Raw genomic sequence first — 19637 nt, 5'->3', positions numbered from 1 at the left:
GTACCCCACCCTCGGGGACCTGCGCGGGTTTGAACTAGGCGCGCCGCTCTCTCTGCCACCACCGCCCGCCCATGCCCCTCCCTGCTGTGTATACGCCCAAGTGGACTCCCCGATGGGGAGTGGTTTAGTCCTCCGGTGACAATCCCGAGCCCCCAGCACCTCTTGAAGGAGGTAATTGCATTACTGTGAGTGAGAGGCGGGGGGGCTCCAGTCCAGGCCACAATCTGGGTCAGGTGCGGAGTTAAGCGCTTCTGGCATAGGCAGTCCAGATCCTTTGAAGTCTGAAGGTTTATTACAATTGGGAGTTCCTCGGAAGGGGAGAGGCCAGCTGGGACAATTAAAGGAGCTCCTTACCAAACACCCCACCTCTATCCACGAGGCTTGTGGTAACTTTATGCAGATCTAGCACGCGCACAAATATTGCCCTGGAGATGTCAGACACAGCGTCTCTGCTGGCGCCAGATGCTTCCAGGACCTGTACTGGAGAGGAGCAAGAGCTGCAAAGAGAAAGCCAGGTCCTCTCTGCGGGTGTGAATCCCAACCCCCAGTAGTCAGTGAAGGAAATTCATCTTTTCATGTCTTGTCTAATTCCAAACCCTTGTGTTGTAAAGAAAGGGCAGGAACCAGCTTTGATGAATGCCTAATACAAGAGAGAATCTTACATACATTGGCAGGATTTTCACTTTGCTCTTTTAAACCGCACAGCTTCCTCCCAGAAGGTTATTTCTGTTTTACAGATGAAGAAACTGAGGCCTAAGAAGGTTAACAGACCTGGGTGAGGTGGCACACATCAGTAATCCCAGCTACTTAGGAGGCTGAGGCAGAATGGATGATCACAAATTCCACGCCAGCCTCAGCAATTTAGTGAGACCAGTCTCAAAATTAAAAAAAAAAAAAATAATAACTTGGTGATGGAGCATACCTACTGAAAACACACAAACAAGTCCATGAGTTCTGTTCCAAAGAGGACTGCTTACTTGTTCCAATTTCTTTGGCAAAGACTGTTACTGAAGATTTTTTTTTTTTTTTAATGGATTACTGGCTATACAGTATAACCCCAAGTTAAGGTTTGCTTCTGTTAGGCATTAAGGTTTGATTGACTTTCCACACATTTTTGGCTTCTGTTATTGCCAGCGTCTCAACTAAACCAACTTTTAAAGCTTAAGGTTTATGAAAAGCCACCTTCTCAAAATCTTTTGAATTATATGACAGTTCCACAGAATGTCAGAAGTAGCTGCCCTTTGCTTTGTGTGCTATCTCATTAGGCAGGTGAGTCTGGCCTCAGGAACTGTACAGAGCATGGAGCTCTGTTTGCCTTCCCTGTTACAAGGAGCAGGAGTTTCTTGCCCTGTTTAAACTGTGTGTGGGATATTGCCACTGTGCTGAATGTGTGTTTAAAGTTAAGTGAGGTCTCTTTGCAAATAACAGACAACCTTACTAACTGATAAGTTAACCCCCTGAGGGTCTAACAATATGCTTAATCCACACACCTCTATGCAACACAGAGCTCAGTTTTAAAATATAGGATTTTGATATTGTGACTGTTATTTAAAATACCTTGCCTCAAAGAAAAAGGTTTGAAACTCTGGAATGACAGTCTGTGACTCAGAATGTCCTACTGCCCTGCCATTCCTGGAGATAGCAAGGCATGATGAGTAAGGGCAAACCTCTGAAGTCAGAATGGCTGGGTTCAAATGCTGCCAGCACCATTTATTACTCTGCAACCTTGGACAATGGCTTAACCTCTCTGAGCTTCACTTTCTTCCTTTAAAACAGGGGTAATAATGGTGGTTCCTGATTGAAGCTCAAGGGTTGAATTAGATAATCCACATAAGGCACTTCGCACAGTGGCTAGTGCACAGTAGCTGCTCAATACATGTTAACTAATAATGGTGTTGTTTGAGAATAGACTCCTACCTTTTTCCCCTTCTGCTATTCATCTGGAGAAGTAAAGTAAGATGAGAGCTGTCTCAAACTCACTATTTTTTGTCAACACTGCAATATTGTGCAGTTAGGGATTTCCTCTTCTTTTTGTCAGCAAGTTGAGGGGGGCAGAAGAGGTTAGTAGTGATGGGAAAGTTTGCTGAAGGAATTATTACAAGAGACTGAGTGAGTGCAGGGCTTTCCTCCTGCTTTTGCCACTATGTAATTTTGTGGCTACCCCTCCAGCCATTTCCCTTTCCTTTAAATTTAAAGCCAGTATCCTAATGACAAGATGGCAGGACTTTAATAAAATTAGCTGAAAGCCAAACAAACTATAGAAACAAGTAGCAAGTATTCTCTTTTTTTGATTGATTACTCATCTATAGTACTAAAAAAATCTGCTTCTGTGAAAACCATAGTGGCTTAAACTTGGACAAGAAGGATCATCTTCTTGGAAAATAGAATATTTTCTGAAAGTCTGCTTAAAAGCGAGCCACCAAGTTGATAAGAGGAGGAAGGAGAGTTTGGTATGTAATATTTCAAAAATATTTGCTGAAATAGAGTGAAATTGCTAAACTACCTTAGAGGGTAACAGAATGAGGTACAAATCAGTTAAGCTGAACAAGTAGGGCACAACCAGTGTGCCTATTTTCATGTGTGAAAACACTTGAAAGGTTTTCAATTCAGGAAACCTAAGTGGAGAATTGGTTTTCTTTTTTGCTGTTTTATAATTCTGGACTTTGTGCTTTTATGTTTTAAATGATAAATTATGGACTAAAACTCTAGAAACCATATAATAAGTTAAACAATGGATGGTATAGTTTTGGTAAAAGTTATCTTTCTGTTTACATATGGGAGTAAGAGAAGGATCATCATTACATAGGGTTGACGCTTGGATGTGAAATGCAGCTTTCTCTCACCCTGTAACCACTTGGCAGCGAGTAAAGGGTTAGAAGCAAGATCCCTCCTCTTTTGTGCATCTTGCTCCATTTGTAGCCACTTGCGCTCCCACTGTGAAGTCAGAAGCAGCTGCCGGGCATGCGCCAGACCTGCTCTGGGCTGTCGCTTCCTTTGTAGGGAAGATAAACAGGCAGCGTTATTTTGGATCACATAGCAGCTTGTTCAAAAGCATCTTGCATTCCCCAGCTGTTCCACAACTTCTTCTCCTATGGGAGGGAACTTGCCAGCTGCTGGGGCAACTGTACTTACATTTGCTGCTTTTGTTCAGTAACCAAGGAAGGTAAAAAAATCCAGGAGCCTTTGTTAAACTGTAGCCATTGTAAATAGTCCCTATTTGTTTCTTTTATGTCAATGTTATTCCAGACAAAGTCTGACAGGGGAGAAGATTTAAAAGGAAATGTCACAATTAACATTTTTTTTTCAAATTAATGTTTTGTTTTTTTAATGTTTAGGATAACCAGCCTGTGTACAGTTTTTCTATACTTAAAACGTAGGCGGCTTTTATATTTCATTAATGAATAAGGGAATGGAACTGATATTAAATTAAAAAAAATGTTTTGCCATATGAATCAGGTTTAATTCTATACATTCTTCTGTTGCATGAAATAGTTTTGTGTTTTCAGACAAGAAGTTATTTTGCATTTGTTAGGGCTGGAAGGTACTCACTCTGGCCATGCCTTGGCACTTGCTTTGGCAGTGAGAGAATTTGAATTTCTTAGAAGCTGTTACTTTTACCCAAGGTGATCTGGCTGTTTAGTTTAATTCAGCCAGGCTTATGTTGAGTGTTTACAAGGTGAAGATGAATAAGGTTTGGGCCCAGACACAGTGGGCTCCAGTTTAGAAACAGCAGACATAAACCAATAGGGGAACTGGGAGGGCTGTGGTAGAGGCAGGCCCTTTTTGTGATCATACCTCTTCAGGCACCTCTGTTTTCAGAACAGTGTTGTGATCATGACAGCTCAAATAAAGCCAGAGTTTAGCAAACTGATGTGCCAGGAGAAAGGAAGTCAAGGAGGAAAGTCTGGGTCCAGTATGACAGAAGGGGCATTATATGGTATGTCAAAGCTTGAGTACATGTACTTAAGGTCTTGTGTTCCTGTAAAGACACCTGTCTCACCTTAGTCTTTGTGTCTCCCAGCTCCTGCCCGGCACTGTAAGACGTCTTACGTTCCTCATTACTGTGAATGGTAAATAAATGACCGTCTAGTAGCTACAGCATAAATCACAGTCATTTATTGGGATCCAGTCAGCTTCAATCCCCTTTGTTCTATAAGAGGTTATAAAATAAACCATAATCACTTGGACATGTATAAAACCCCTGACTCTGAATCTCCTCTAACTCTTAGGGGCCCTTGATTTGGAAACTGCTAGTGACTCATAGTCGCTGAGTTGGACCTGCAGTTCTAAGCTCTTTAATCTCCTTCTGGGCTCTTTCTACACATTCATGAATCTTCTACTTCATCCCTTTTGCACATTCATAGCAGATTTTCAAATTGTTTTGGTTTTCAGTTGGTTTTTACTGCCATTTTCATTTGAGACTCAAGAACCCCATTAGGTTCTTAGGGCTGATGCCTGGGGTTCCTGTTTTGCAGAAGAGGAAACTGAGTCTCTACATTCGGTAACCAGGCCTCGGCTAGCACAGAACTTCCATCTCCTGACTCAGAATCCGGCACTCTCCCTGGCTAAATCTTGAAAGAGTCAAAACATCCATTTAAAAAAAATGGTCTAAAGGTCATTTGTTCCTAAGGCTTTTTGTGCTTGCTCTGACTATAACGGATCTTCCTGGTTTTTCACTGGGTGCATTACTGGGATGAATCTCTCGTTGCACGTCTCTGCACAGAGCAGTTGTTCTCTTCTCCTGTTGTGTTTTAAGTCTTGTCTCTCCAACGCACAGTTGCCATCTTTCTAACACATGCGTCCCTGCTCCTTTCAGGGGCAATTTCATATTGAAGCATCAGGTGATTTATTCTGATTTAATGGTTCGGGATGTTAAAAAATTCTTGATGGTATCAGATACAGACAGAAAGTCAAAGTTAACCCGTCTGGTCCTTTTCACAGAAGGACTATTGGAAAATGAGCCATTTCCCCCTGGAAGTGGTGACCATGGTGTCCCCTTAGCATTGTACACTTTAGAGTTTAGAAACAGCAGCCATTTATTTTTCCACAGGAGGGAGATGATGGTGAGCTTTGTGGGTGCAGCCACAGAGAGCCCCTGCTTTGCTTAGGATAGCTCTAGTATTCCTTGTGCAGCTGCAGTCTTGCTCCCTACGCGTACCTAGTGGCCCCCCTCCACACCCCCAAATGTGGGCAGCTTTCTCTTCATTCTTCGACCCTTTGTTTTCCCTTTGACATTCTGCCCCTCCTGCTCCTGGTTGCTGCTGCCTGGCCACCTCCCTGCAGTCTAAGGTTTCAAGCGTCTTAAGGACGCATTTGCCTTAGATGCCCTTATCTCCATCTGTCATGGTGTTTAATTGCTTCCCCCCACTATCCAGCCTGCTCTTGACTTGGGGTAAGTTCCCCCCACCCGGGCTGTCCTTTCTGCTTACTTCTGTCTGCTCTTGCTTTGGCTGATGCTGCTGCCCCCTTTCTGCTCCCAGTGCTGCTGACCCTTTGTGTCCACACTTTCCCAGGCTCTCCAGTGCATGGCTTTGTTTCTTTCCAGGCTGTTCTGCTCTTTCCTCCTCCCCTTGCTCCTTTTCCACAGTGCTTCTTAATAGATATATATTTTTTCCCTTTATTTTTCCCAACAATTTACAGACCCTTCTGCCTTTGTCCTGAGTTGATCCCATTTGGCTGTCACCTGAGTTAAGTATAATTATTACATTATATACTCCCATCAAAGTTTTTATTTCGAGGGAACTTTTGCTTTTCAAAATACTTCTTTGGAATTGAAACTTGGAAACACCCGTTTTGAAACTGGTCAGGTCAGGTCATTTAGAGACCTGAACTTTGGGGGAAGATTGAAATTTATTTTGGCTTTCCTTTCATGTGGCAGTACCTAAAAGTAACTGACATGTAAGCTTATTTTGGATAACCTTTCCTTTACAAATGGAAAATGTACACACACAGAGCAGAATTAATGTTTGGGCTCTCTCTCTTTCTTTTTTCTTCCTTCAAATGATGTTTCTGCAGAATCTTGGGAGGGAGTTTGTGCTTTGTGGCCAGTTTGGGTTTGCATAAGTCACGAACAATTTGTTATATTAAGACTGTACTGGACCAGGCGTAGTGGCACATGCCTGTAATCAATCCCAGGGACTTGGGAGTCTGAGGCAGGATGATCGAAAGTTCAAAGCCGGCCTCAGCATTTTAGTAAGGTCCTAAGCAACTTTGTGAGACCTTGTTTCCAAATAAAAAATAAAAAAGGGCTGGAGATATGGCTCAGTAGTTAAGCACCCCTGGATTCAATCCTGGGCAGCCCACCCCTCAAAAGAAAAAACTGTACTGGGTCCTTTTGTTTATAAGGTTGTTAGGGATATGTCCTAACCATGATCCTGTGTCCATAATCATATACTGGAGAGAAAGTTTTAGGAAACCATTGTAAGATTGACCCCTACTAGGGAATCTTCATTTTTTCCCCAAGCCATGAACAGGAAGGGCTATGCCCAGTATCAGGAATAGATCCTCTGGCTCCTGAATGTTCTTGCTCTGCCTTGTGGCAGAGGCTCCAGGGAGGACAGTATGGCTGCCACTGGGCATGGCCACGGTTATGCTCTCCGGAGCCTTCCCATCTGTTCAGTAAATAAGAGATTGCTCTTTCTTTCTTTTCTTTTCTTGTACTAGGGATTGAACCCAGGGGTGCTTATCCACTGAGCCACATTCTCAGCTCATTTTATTATTTATGTTTATTTAAGACAGAGTCTTGTGATGCTTGTTCTTTCTGTGGTATATAAAAAAGAGAGAGAAAGATATAGTTACCTAATTTACATTTCTCCTTGCTTTACTTTTTTTCAAGTTATAAAAAAAAGTAAAAGGACTTACCTGTGCCCCAATTAAATTTGGTTCTTTAATTTCTTAGCTAAACCAAAGCACAGTTTTCTTGCCCCAGTAGATATGGGGCTCTGTTTACAACGTTGGGATAGGAACTGATGTTTCAGTGTGGACTGTGCCATACGTGCCCAAGGGATATTCATTTCAGTGATGTTCTTTAACTGGTGCTGCTGAACGTGGAATCAGGATGTGGCCGCCCGCTTCTGAACCTAGTCGAGTTGCCCATCTATAATGACCTCTGGAGAAAGGTTCTTGAGATTGGAAGTATGTAGAAACGAAAGCGCTCAGACTGTTGGTTCCATCACTCATTTGTTCAGCTAACATTTCTCAGCCACGTGGCATATGTACATGTGTGTGTATAGGTGTGGGTGACGTGCATGGACATCTGCGTACATTCTTGGTGTTGAGAGTGCGTTGTAGAGTGAAGCCCTCACAGAGCTCACGTTTGGGGATACAGCTGAGGAAAATCAGCATAGGTGCTGTGATGGAAGCACATCCCGGATGTAATGGAGACACCGGAGGATGCCTTGGTGGGGGCTGCTGCTGCTGAAGCCTGCTGCTTGCCAGGCTCTATGCTGCGGGCTTGGCTTTCCTCCCCCCTTCAGTCAGCACTGTCTTCTTAAATAGAAGCCTTGGTAGGTTAAGTATCTCAAAGGAGGTCAGACAATGCACAGTGGAGTCTGAGTTTGAACTTGGATCCAAGGTCATGAACCTTCTTGCAGTAAATGACAGGTTTTCTATCAGTATATTCCTAGGTATACTTGTCCTCTACAGCTAGGAATCTACTTCAGTCACCACGGTACCTCCGTCACTGCATGGAGTTGTTATGTATGTGTTGTATTTAGATCTTCAATGTCCCCCAGGGCCCTTCTGTTAAACATAGGTGGCCAGCCTGTGGTACTGTTGATGGGTGGTGGAACCTTTAGGAGGTGGGGCCTACTGGAAAGAAAGTTAGGTTATTTGGGGTGTGTCCTTGAAGGAGATGTCAGGATACTAGCCCCCCTCCCTTTCTCTCTTTCCTGGTTGCTTTGAGTTGAGCAGTTTTCCTCTACCACATGCTCCTTGCTTGTTACAGACCAAAGGCAGCTGAGCCCAGTGATCTTGGACAGAAACCTCAGAACCCTGAGTTGAAAAAATCCTTCTTATAAGTTGATTTTTCTCAGCTGTTTTGTCACAGTGATGGAAAGTTGACTAATACATTAATAATGGAAGAATAAATCCCAGAGCCATTTTGTCTGGAGGATGTACAGTGGTGATTTCACTAGCTCTGCCACTGAATAAAGGAGATCCATGGTGATCTGATCTAAAGAGTTCCTCCGAGTCTGTGATTATGCATTTTCTTCTCTGAGTGTCCTTGACATTCAGTAATCTGGCAACTGTATTTCTAGAGACTTTTCTTTCCCTCTGTTAAACATTCCAGAAACTGCCAGTGACAATAATGTCACCCAGGAGAGACTGTAGCCCCACAACTCTGTCTTTTGGGTGCTGTGCCTTCTGCCAGCAGCCTTGAATTTCTGCCTTGATGTTCTCAACTGGGCTTGGGTGAGGAGAGTGGTGCTATTTCAGCCCTGCTGAAGGGAAGGGTAACTTCTTCATTAGGGCCTGTTCTTCAGTGGAGCCTTCTCTGAGCAGGAGCATGCCTGCCAGGACACGCCTGTGCAGTGCTATTGGTTTACTTCACCGCCAGCATGGTGGAGTCCACACTGTCCCTCCACGTCCCTGCTTTCTAAGGGTAGCAAGGCTCTGTATTTCTGATAACACCCAGTTGTGGTTGTTAAAAGTACTGGCTAGGCAGGTTGGAGGAAGCCTACTGCCCTTTGAAACAAAGGAGAGAATGGAAAGGGAAGTTGAATCCTGTCTTCTTCTAGAAGGGACCAAGAGGACACCTGCAGCTTATTCAGGATGACTTATGCTGCGCCTAAGGAAGAGACTTTGACAAGCATTTGTCTGTCCTGTTTCTGTTTCAGATGTGGCTTTTGGTAGGGATATAAGTAGAAAGCCAGACCTCTATCCCTGACCTGTGTATCCTAATGAGGAAATTCCACAGGTGAACATGCTTTTATTTAAAGACTACAGTTCTTTTTTTTAATCCATCAGATTTTAAATCCAAATGTTCTGAGAATAAGGCTAAGAGTTTACATTCCTGGAAAAAGTGATATATCATGAAGTCAAATTTAGAGAGGACTTATTTCAAGCAATTTTAGACTGTTTCTGTTCAACTCCTAAAAATTAATTTGATATAACATTTTTAAATAGGGCATGTATGTGTGTGTATACATATGTGTGTGTGTGTATATGTATACTTTTTTTTGTATTGAGATTGAGCATTGAGTTTCCAGGAAAAAGAAAAACATATTGTATGCTTGACAAGAAAATTGTATGGTTGGAAAATGTTTTGGTTGATTATTTATGTAAACCCAACATCTGTGTGTTAAAAAAAAATAACTTCCTCATCATTTTTTAAAAAACTAAAAGCTTTCATGGTGTGGCATTTATTTTTTTCTGTACTTGGTTCTCACAGTGCTGGAGGAAAACACAAGTTAGTTACAGCAGTGAAAGCACTTTATTTTTTTTCCATGTGAAAATTGGTTCCATCTTTTGTAGCTTGGCTTCCAAAAACAAAAACAACACTGCCGCCGCCCCCCAACCCCCCCCAAAAAGAGGAATCTTAGAAAATACTGCAGACTTATTGTGGGAAACTTCTCACTTTTCCTTTGAGCACGGATACTGGTTCTAGGTCCAGATCACATCCATATCTGATTGTAGCACTATCCATATTTTGCGTACTCCATACCCATAGTCTTCAATACACATTTTCTTCTCACTTCCCACTTCAGCCTGAAGTTGGCTTTGCCAAGTTCAGTGCTGTGTTCGCATAATCTTCACCCAACCCTTTTTCTCATCCAAGATTTTTATCCTCTTTGGTTGCCAGATTCACATGGATTGCTTATAGTTTACCCAACAATGGGTTTTCTGTTTAATGTTTTCATATTTTCCAAATGGTTTTCCCATTGTTTGGGATTTTAGGGACAACTAAGGAGAGTTAATGAGCAGAGTTGCCTCCATTGTATTTAGGTTTGCTGAATTCATTTCCATCACCAAATGTAGGTCAATGTGAGGATATCTATGATGTAGTATTTTAAGATTTTGGTACAAGTAGGGGAGTGAAGATGAGTTGAAAGATGAAAAGAACTGGTGTTACTGTATGAAAGAATTTTTCTCTTTCAAGATATTTTTCTTCTCCTCCTCCCCCTTCCTCTTCTTCTTTCCCTCCTCTCCTCCATCATTTCCTTCTGCTCCTCCCTCTCCTCCATCATCTCTTCCCTCCCCTCCAACATCATCTACCCTCCATCGTCTTCTCTTCCTCTTCCTCCTCCATCATCTCTTCCTCCTCTTCTTGAAGCATTGTTCATAGTCTGGTTGGACAAACATCCCTTGCTAACAATAATGCTTTCTTAACAATGAATACTGAAAGTTTCAGGAAAGTACTATGAAAATGACTTATATCTCACTAGCATTTTTTTTTTTTTTGTACTGGGGATTGAACTCAGGGTCAGTCGACCACTGAGCCACATCCCCAGCCCTATTTTGTATTTTATTTAGACACAGGGTCTCCTGAGTTGCTTAACTCCTTGCTTTTGCTGAGACTGGCTTTGAACTCAGGATCCTCCTGCCTCAGCCTCCTAAGCCGCTAAGATTACAGGAGTGTGCCACCGTGCCCAGCTAATAAGCATTTTGAAATCACAGTTCAAGTTGGAGATGCTTATTCAAATTTTATAATATTTATGGAGCACTTTTGTATGCAAGGCATTCTGCTAGGCATTGTCATGTATCTCAATCACAATCATCAGGTGAAGTATTTCCATTACACAGATGCACAATATCAAGGCCCACAGAGGTAAAATGGCTGGTCATAGCCATGTATCTCTGGGGGATATAATTGAGAGTTAAATCTGGATCTTTTGCTGCGAAAGTCACATTCACTTGGCAGTACACTCAGCTCATAAATAAGTGGTAGTATACCAAAATGAAGATCATGCATGTAATAGAGGATTCCAGAAGTGCAGCTTAATGCAAAATACAGTAAAGATTAAAGAACAAAACTGTCAATTTTGGGTTGGAGTTTTTAGTGCCCTTAAGTTGAGTTTGGAGGCTAGGATTCTTGTGTCTGCCTGCTCTTAGCTAAAGACATTTATTGTCCCAGATTTTAGTACAATTCATACTGAAAACCCTGTTGTGTGTGTTTGTGTGTGAATGTGCACATCTTGCAAAGACAAGTTTGGTGCTAATGTGGAAAGAATTCTAGCTGAAAAAACCTGGAGAGTGTTCACTGAACTGTTTTATTTCTTTTCTTTAAATAGCTTTATTGAGGTATGATGCTGCCACAGTTTTCTTAACCTTCTAGTAAGGTTTTTGGGAGAAAGTTCAGGTCAGTGTTAAGCCACAATTCCTTAACTTCCAGGGCTCTATGATACGATCTTGGATAAATTACTCAAACTTTTCTTGATATTTGCAGAAAAATATTTTCTGTAGTAATTCGGGAGATTTTTGTATCTTAAAAACTTGTGCAAGAGAGAGTGCATGACTTTAAAAACTAGACCAACACTAGTTGGAACTTTAGTCATGTTTCCCCCCTCCAGTGACCTCTTGATGTTCTGTATTAACAGGAGGAACACAGCATCATATTCATTCAAAACAATTCCTTGAATTTTTTAAGTATGGTTTATGTGTCTACATGTATCTCATTTTATTTTACTTTATAAGATGAATAGCCCATGCCTTCATATCTTTCTTTTATAGATGAGGAAATTTAGGCCCCCACAAAAAGAGTGTTAGGTTCCCGACTATCAGGCACGAGGCATCAGGATCCAACCTGGAACCCAGGTCTTTGGATGCCTAGCCCTGTTTTTTTCCACTCTTGATTTCATTGAGCCAGTGACAAATGATAGAGGTTTTCCAGTGTGTTTCTTAAAAAACCTTAAAATAGTTATGGTTATTTCTGATATTCTACTTACCACCATTTAAAACTTGATTATAAAGCGGTCCAACTTCTTTTCTTTGTTAATCCATCATGAGATGTAAGACAACAGCTGTTGGAAGGGTATAAGTTACCACCATAAATAGAGTAAAGCTCTTCATTGAGGGTTGGAAGGAAAAGTTTGGCTCAGTTGAATGATGCCTCAGGATTTTCAGTGATCAAAATGGAGAGACTGACTTTGCTGTTGAAGGTATTGACTTTCCTGGTCTTTACTGGGATTATTCAAGCAGATGTGCTGGAGAGCTAATCTCTACTCCGGGGGTGTTCACGCTGACTAGTCAGTGCATGTAGGAGAGGAACTGATATTTACTGAGCATGTTATGCTACGTGCTAGGCAACATCTATACCTTACTTTATAACAGCTGTTAGTGTAGTCCTGTAAGGAGTACAGCAAGTCTCGTGGAGTTTTAATTTAAGCGGTGGGGCTGGTGTTGTTTCCAGTTCTGTTAGAAAAGTCCAGTCTCTTCCCACTAACTCTGTCATCTCCAAATGTTGTGATTTATGTTTTAAGATTAGCTTTCCCGAAAATACCTTCTCCTCTAACTCTGACCAGTGACAAATGATAGATATTTTCCAGTGATAGAGATTTTCTCAGCATAGAAGTCAGATAAAAAGTACCAGTTATGATGATACCAGTTGGAAGTCAAAAGACTCTTCTTTTTCTTTAAACAGCTTTCTTGAGGTGTAACGTTGCCACTGTTTTGTTAACCTTCTAGTTAGGTTTTTGGGGGAAAGTTCGGGTCAGTGTTTAGCCACAATTTCTTAACATCTAGGTCTTTATGATATGATCTTGGATAAATTACTCAAACTTTTCTTGATATTTGAGGAAAACTCGACCTGGATCTGGACTGTGTGCCCATTATAAGTAGCATAGGGCAGTGGTCCTCAAACTTTAATGTGCATATATGGCACTTGGTGATCTTGTTCCAATCTTTCATGCATGTACTGATTGTCTGTCTACTTGTTCAATCAGAAGTCAAGAAAGCAGCATAGAAATATGTGATTGTGATTGTGAACTTGTCTGTTTCTCTTTGTATTTCTGTCAGTTTTTGCTCAATGGGCGGACAGTCCCCAATTTATGGTGGTTTGACTTAATGATTTTGGGCTCTCCAATAGTGTGAAAGTGATACATATTCAGTACAAATCATGCATCAAGTTTTGATTTTGATCTTTTCCCAGGCTAGTGATACTCTTTTGAGGTATGTAGCAGCACTGTGAGCGGCAGCTCCATCAGCCATGTGATCATGGGGGAAACAGCTGATATTCTACAGTGCCTGCGTTTGGGGATGTTCTATGTGTTTTTGCATCCCTTCCCATCATGGCTACAAAATGCTTGTGTGTGTCCATGAGATATGCAACACTTCATTATAAAAGAGCCTTTGTGTTAGACAGCTTTGCCCAGCTGGAGGTTGATGTTAGCATTTGGAACTGCTCTAGGGTAGGCCAGGTTAAGCGACATAAGTTTCCTATGTGAGATGTATGGAATGGATTTTGACTCCTGTTATTTTCATCTTAGGTTGGGTATGTCAGAACAGAACTCCAGTGTAAGTGGAAGACCATCTATATTTAGATGCACAACCACTGAAGTGAATAAATGATTAAGATTTTTATGTCCTATTGATGAACTGGCCACTTACCATTATGAAGGGATCTTCTTTCCCTCAACAGATATCCTTTTCTCCAGAATAGGCTTTGCCTGATTTTCATAAAACCACTTCAGTTTTCTTTGGATTGGTGTTGCATGGCGTATCTTTTTCTATCCTTTTACTTTAAAACTGTTGTGTCTTTATATTAAAGTGCCCTATACCTTTGAATCTCATTACATGTAACTATTGACGGAGCTAATTTTAAATCTACCATTTTGCTAGTTGTTTTCTTTATAGCCTATCTGTTCTTCCTTGCTGTTTCCTATTTTTCTGCCTCCTTTTGGGATTCTTCGAATCTTTTATAAATTCATGTTCTCTCCTTAATTAGCTTATTGGCTGTATCTCTTTGTTTAGCTGTTTTAGTGATTGCTTTAGTAAGTAAGTATACATCTTTAACTTTTGCAGATTGACAGTTTCTCCCTTTTAGTTCTTAAAGCGGCATCATTTTAAACATGAGCAATGTGTTTCTGAGTACCTACTAGGCCTGCATTGTGAGTTTCTCCAAAATGTCTGGTGAAGCAGGTACTGTTTTCACCTGTGACTGAGCACTAGCCGCTGCTCTCACTCATCTTTTCTGGGGTGCTTTCCCCAGCCACAGGAAGTTTGCTTATGTGCATGCACTGAATACTTGAGGATTGAGATCTCTCCTCCAGAACTCCTCTCTGTGCACAGTTCTCTCCCTTTTGGTACCCTTTCTTACAAATCCTAGCTGCCTGGGTTTCCCCAAACTCTCAGTCTGTGTCCTTCATGCAGGAAATCTGCTGGACTTTCTTTCTCCCTGTGTTACTGCCAAGAAATCCCTCTAGGTGATACGCTTGCTCAATCACACACTCATCTCATTTGCTTCCTGATGTCCTGTGTCCTGAAACCATTATACAATATATTTGACTGGTTTCTCCTTTCACCCCTTACCACCTCCTAGTTGTCAGGCAAAAAGATAAATGTGCCTCCTTTTTTTCCCATTTTGATCTAACCTAGGATTTTTGTTAAAATTTAGGTTCTATTTAGTACATTTTGACTAAGGCCTCAGACTCTATATTCCTAAGAAATTTTCAAATGATAGCAGGGCTTCTGGGAAAAGATTGCTTTAAGTAGCTAGAAATTTTAACTATTCAATAGATATATAACATGAGCCACAACTGTAATTGGGATTTCTTTCTTTTGTGCTACTGGGAGTTGAACCAGTAGTTACCATCAAGCTATATTCCCAGCCCTTTTTTATTTTTTATTTTGAGACAGTTGTGGAGGCTGGCCTCAAACTTGTAGTCCTCCTGCTTCAGCCTCCATGGTAACTGGGATTACAGACATGTGCTGCCAGGCCCAGCATAATTTGAGATTTCTTAGTAGTTACATTAAAACATAAGGAGAAACAGGTGAAACTAATTTTAACAATCTGTTTTCCTTAAGCTACTGTATTCAAAATGCTATTATTGCAGCATAAATCTGTGTAGAAATATAAATGAGACATTTTTTCTTTCTCTTTTTGGTAGTTAAGTCTTGAAATTTGGCATATATGTTACAGCTATATAAGATCTAAATTCAGATACGAAATTTTCATCTGAAACACCTGGTCTGTATTTAGATTTCATAAAATTTATAGTTGAATTGTAACCAACTTCCAGATGCACTTAAGTTTCCCAGCAGCTGAATCAAGTGTCAAAAAAAAATCACTTCCCATTAATATTTGCGTCCAGATTGACAAAATGGATTCATCTTTTTTTAGAATTCATTTGACTTTTTGAAACAAAAGCGCATCAGTTTAAAAGCTCTATCTGTTCAAGTTATGTAAATTCACTCACTCTCACGCCAACTCAGAATTATGAACATCAAATTCAAAGGAATACTGTATTTTACCACATGACGATTGCCACAGCATTAACCTATATTTATGAGTATTTTATGCATCCTAATCTTGCACCAAAGACAGTTTAGTTTAGATGATCTGTAAGAAATACCAAAACATTTTTGAAAAAGCTTCACATAATGTTCACACCTCACTTTAAAAAAAATTTGGCATAAAATCTGTGTCGATTGTGTGGTGAAATATATTTAAAAATTGAGAACTAAGTTTTAATTTATCAATATCAACTAAATATTCTTTAAACTTTTCTTGTAGATTTTGAAGGCTATTTATTTCTGCTTTTGATTTCAGTGAAATATGTGTATAGATTCAAATTAGAAAAATATATAGCCAGGGGTGGTGGCATATGCCTGAGGCTGAGGCAGGAAGATCCCGAATTTCAGGCCAAACTTGGCAAGGTGGTGAGACCCTGTCTCAAAATACAAAATGAAAAGGGCTTTGTAACTCAGTAGTAAAGAACCCCCGCCGTGTTCAATTCCCAGTACCACACACACACACACACACACACAAATGTATATCATCATTATTTTCACTTGTCTTCTGAAAAGTATTAATTTCAGTATAGATTCTCCTGCCTGTCTAGCTGGGTTACAAATAAATTTTCTTGTTCTTGGAATTTCAAACTTCGCTTGTTCATTATCTGTGAATAAACCCAAATCACTTTGCTGTTTGTGTCTTCATTGAGTATATTGCATGTGTTCATTTTGGACAAAGTGTATCTTGAATTGGAGTAAACGATACATGTATCTTTGTAGAACTCTTTTGTGACTCATCCAGAAATTATTGGCAAAGACAACATGATTATTGAATTCATGGGTTTTGTCAGGCACAATGGCACATGCCCATAGTCCCAGCAGCCTGGGAGACTGAGGCAGGAGGATCACTCCTTCAAAGCCAGTGCAGCAATTTGGTGAGGCCCTAGGTAATTTAGCAAGACCCTTTCTCAAAATAAAAAATAAAAACAAAAGTGCTGGGGATGTGTGTCTCTGGGTTCAATCCCTGGTCCAAAAAAAAAAAAAAAAAAAATCATTGTTTTCTATTTCTTTCAGCAGTTCAATAGACACACCATAATTCATAGTATTTATCTATGTATATGTATCTTCTGGACAATTTTAAGAATATTTACCATGGTTTATATTAGTGTCCCACAAAGGCCCATGTGTTAAAGGGCTGATTCCCAGCCTGTGGCACTACTGGGAGATGGTGGAACTAGTAAGAGGTAGAGCCTAGTGGGGGTTTTCTGTTCATTGGGAATGTGTCCTAAAAGGGAATAGTGGGACCTCTGCCTTTTCCTGTCTCTTGGTTTCCTTTCTTGGCTGCTGAGAAGTAAACACCTTATTCTACCACATGTTCCCTGCCCAAAGCAAGAGGGCCAAATGACCAAGGATGGAAACCTCCAAAACTGTGAACCAAAGTAAGCTTTTCTTTTTTAAAAGTTGATTATCTCAGATATTTTGTTACAGCAGCACAAACTGACTAATACATTACTCATGACAGTTTTCATAAATGGCACTTCAGAAAACTGACCACAATTGAATATCTAATAGCACAAATAGGTGTTAAGAGATAAACTAGTCTCTTATTTTAAAAGTCTGGTAAGTTTGGATTTTTGACTTAACATAGTAGGAGCACTCTCAGGTATGATAGAAACTTTTGTTCCTAATTTTAGCCAATATTCCTTAATAGATGCAAAAGATCAAGAAGTATGAATCCAATTTTTGGGGGAGGGGTGCTTTTTGGGCTGTGAATTGACAACATTTCTTCATAAATTTGTAAGTCTTTTGAGATAAAAAACTTTACCCAAAACATTGAGTAGTGTTTCTTACTTTGCAAAATTCATTTAAAGCTAAAGAAAATTACTTATGGTTCCCAAATGTGAAATCCTTTGATTTTTGACATTATTAAAAAGTATTTTGTTTTCTATTGGCAATTGCTTAGTTGTTTAATTAAAAGGCTTTCACTTTTCATAGAATATATTTTTTTATTTTCTCACAATTTTCTTACAAAATTTCTCTAATCATTTTCTTAGCTTTTCTGCATCTTAAAATTATTTTCTTTTAAAAGCGTCAAACGTGTCCTATTGTTAGCCAGAGTTACAAGCTCAGATATTAAAAATCATTAATTTTTTTTTTTACTGACAGCTTAATTCTAACTTCAAATGACTAATTTCATTGATCCTTTTTTGACTCTTTAAAGGAAGCAGCATCAAATTCACTATGGCTTTGCTGAAATTGTTTCTTAATATTGTCTGCGTTGTTATCTTTGATTTTTTTTTGTAGCCAAAAGCTTTTTCATTTTGCTCTGCTACAGAAAATCATAATTGCCTTTGATTATGACATTTTTTTTATATAACTTCCTCTTCCATCTCATTTTTCCTTTATCATTCTGACTGTAGAATTAACTTCTGTGGCTCTATTTGCTTTTGTGTTATCACTAAGACTATTTTAAATTTGAAAATATTGCCATATTTATTTTATAAACTAAAAAAATTATATTTTATATAAAACAGGTTTTTCAATATAATTGCCAATTGTGGCTTACATAATCAGTACTATAACTTGTGCAGTTTAGAGTATTCAGATGAGTGCACTACAGTGTTAAATCTGTGTGAACAAAATCATTTCAGCCAATCAGTGTTGCAGTCCTGTGTAGATCCCCCACACTACACTTTGCTAGTAATATCTTAAGCAATGTAGTATTTAATGTCAAATGTAGTACTGCCAAAGCAAAGTATTCGTGTTTAATAGAAAAATACTTTGCACTGCTTCTGTTTGTAAACTTAAAGAAAATTTATTAAAAGTTGGCATTTTGTTCCATATTTCCAGTATGGCACACCATTTTTCAAGTAGCCATGTTTGACCATTGGTTCTTGTACTGGGTAGCTCCGGCCAAGAGCTATTTGCATTTAAACCCAGGGACCTCCTATATCTAGATGGTTTTTCACTTTCTTGTTCTGCAGCTATTTCTTCCTTGCCTGGTTTCACAGCACCCAGGAAGTTTTGGAGTGTAGCAGAGGAAGTAGTAAGTGGTCTCTGAAGAATCTGATGACAGTGCCTCAAGGCAAGTGCTGGTGAACTTTCAACTTTCCACTGTATTAGACCATTAGGGCAAGTCTTGGGACCAAAGTTCTGACCTCAAGGACAGTCTGGGTCAGACTGTGGGTTCTAATAAGTGTTAGCTTGGAACAAGGCCATGGCAGGCTTTGTAGGTCAACTGCAACTGCTTGTCCTCTTCCCATGGGCCACTGACTGATGACCTCTAGAGCATTCTGACTTGCTCTTCCTTGGATGGGGATTCTTTCGGCAGAGGTTGCATTCTCTTGGTTCTGGATAAAGTAGATTTCATCTTCACACCATCCATTAGGGTGTTAGGGGAAAGCTGCCCCTTAGCCAAGTTGGCTTGAATGTTTTTAAAAAGTCATCTCCATTAATAATCACTGTGCACGCTTATAATCCCAGTGGCTTGGGAGCCTGAGGCAAGAAGATTGCAAGTTCAAAGCCAGCCTCAGCAATTTAGCAAGGCTCTAAGCAATTTAGTGGGGTGCTATATCAAATGCAAAAAGTTAAAAAGGGGGGGGCTGGGGACATGGCTCAGTGGTTGAGTACCCCTGAGTTCAATCCCTTGTACTGGGAAAAAAAAATGCCGGGAGTGGGTCCTGGGGGATGTGGCTCAGTGGTTAAGTATTCCTAGGTTCTATCCCCAATACGAAATCATAAAAGTCATCATCATCATCACAGACTATGAAAGTACACATGAGAAAAGTGGAGAAAATGGAACAATTGATTTGTCTGTTGTAAAGAAAATAATGATGCAGTGAAATTTTCATAATTAAGATGCCACCTTCATGAACCAGGACATTATTTTCAGAGTGGGTACACCTGATTTTCTTTAATCCTAACTAGCCTGGACCTTGATTAAACCTTGGATTTCCTTCTCTTTTTGAAAATTCAGTTTATATCCTGAAAATTCCTGAGTTTGTTTTACTGGCCTCATAGGAAAATTTGGGATGTTTACTAACTCTTAGGTTTTGAATCCTTTTCTTTTGTCCCTGACCCTTCTCAATGTTTTCTTATCTCCCAAACACATGTTCTGTGCTTTGTATGTTGATGTATGTTCAGAGAGAGCTCAATCAATAACTGCTCATTACTTACATGTCATAAAATATGAAGTTCGCTTAGTTACCACTGAATAGCATTCTTTAGAATCCCTAAAAACATTGAGG

General features: G+C 40.0%; 1 protein-coding gene across 4 annotated transcripts in view; it reads left to right on the top strand.

The window, feature by feature from the left end:
* The window catches only part of Svil (supervillin), a 225470-nt gene that overhangs the window by 739 nt on the left and 205094 nt on the right, over positions 1–19637 (top strand). The window lies entirely within an intron of this gene.

This window comes from Marmota marmota, unplaced genomic scaffold, assembly GCF_001458135.2.
Source record: "Marmota marmota marmota unplaced genomic scaffold, marMar, whole genome shotgun sequence".
Lineage (NCBI taxonomy): Eukaryota > Metazoa > Chordata > Mammalia > Rodentia > Sciuridae > Marmota > Marmota marmota.
The sequence above is the reverse complement of the archived record's forward strand: the minus strand, read 5'-3'. Positions and strand labels throughout refer to the sequence as shown.